General features: G+C 37.5%; 1 protein-coding gene across 1 annotated transcript in view; it reads right to left on the bottom strand.

Moving 5' to 3' along the window:
• Window positions 1-1,383, bottom strand: part of LOC119589070 (ubiquitin-conjugating enzyme E2 G1-like) — a gene marked incomplete in the record, with an annotated part of 59,651 nt that overhangs the window by 49,095 nt on the left and 9,173 nt on the right.

Here is a 1,383-nt window from a genome sequence, read left to right as displayed (position 1 = left end):
TCACCTGGCCTACCGCTAGATTTTCCCGTGACGGCATGTTTACGTCACTTGAGCAGATTTTCCCATAAATTTTGAAATAGTGAACTTGGTGTAATGATAGATAAGGTAATTGAAGATCCAGATTCACAAAGCCAAGACAGAAAAAAACCCCGTAAACTGAATTGGATGAATGGATTATGGATTTTTGAATGCTTGGATGAAATATGGATATAAGCATCAAAGAGCATTGGTATAACTTATCTCAATCCACATCATAGGATATTTATCCTCATTAAATGCTGTATGATGAATTCATTATACTTTAATTTGGTATATGAATGTGGTAAAAGCAAATTGAAATAGTATTTATGTGAATGTGGTAAATTCCTATTTTGATATGCATCGTGTGATGGATCCCATTGTTATATGAAAATTTTAACCCCCAGTCTCTTTGATTTTCAATGGAATTAGGCCAAAATGTACTAAGATTGTTTCTGATTTAGAGGCTCAGTAAAGTGTTTTACTGGGTAACTCATTAGTATACAAAAACAAGCACAAGATGAAAGTTTAAGACTATGATTTCTTTTCTTGTGATGATCTGATAAGGATGATAATAAAGAAAAGGATTAGGTATGTAGTTTTTTATGCGGCCTGAGAGTAAATTTACATTATCTGTTTTACAGCAATCTGGAGAATCATTGGAACCCCAAGTTAGTCGAGTGGGAGGCTAATAAAGCCTAAAAAGTTCTTTGATGAAGGTGAAGATGCTTCCCGCCCACCATCAGCTGCAGCAGGGACACCTTCCACTCCTGTTCCGGTAGGATGCTGTCATATTTTTCTGAATTGTTTGTGAATGATTAGATGATCTGAGGGATTCAAGAAAGAGGAAATGTTCACCGTAAAATTTTTGCAAAAGTGAAATGTAGGCTGAGCCTCACTAGGCTGTGGTCTCATCTTTGGCATTATATAAGCTGTTGCACAACTACTGTTATTTCTTTTGTCTGCCACAACACAAACTCTTCCCTGTGCCATACCAAGCCATGTGCCAGGCACTATTCGCAGTCAGATGATTGATTAAAAATATTAGAAGTGTGGGAAATGTACATTTATCCTACTTTCTATGCTTTTGGCTACAGTGTGCACAACTGCTTTGGAATGAGGCTAAAAGGGATCCCAGGCCTACTTTGAGGGGTGTATCAAGGCCAAATATGAGAGCAGTTTAATACACACAGTTTAGAATAGATTTGACTGCGTGTGGCATGAATACTTGCTACCTTGCATTTAGGCCTGTGATTAGATGTTGTCTGGCATGAGTGGGTTAAGGGGACTGTCCCATATGAGGGGGGTTTAAATGGTTTAATTGAATTAGCTAGCCATTGTTATACATACAAGAATGAGGAAACT

This window comes from Penaeus monodon, chromosome 25 (assembly GCF_015228065.2).
Source record: "Penaeus monodon isolate SGIC_2016 chromosome 25, NSTDA_Pmon_1, whole genome shotgun sequence".
Lineage (NCBI taxonomy): Eukaryota > Metazoa > Arthropoda > Malacostraca > Decapoda > Penaeidae > Penaeus > Penaeus monodon.
Note: the sequence above shows the minus strand (reverse complement) of the source record. Positions and strands in the feature narration are given on the sequence as shown.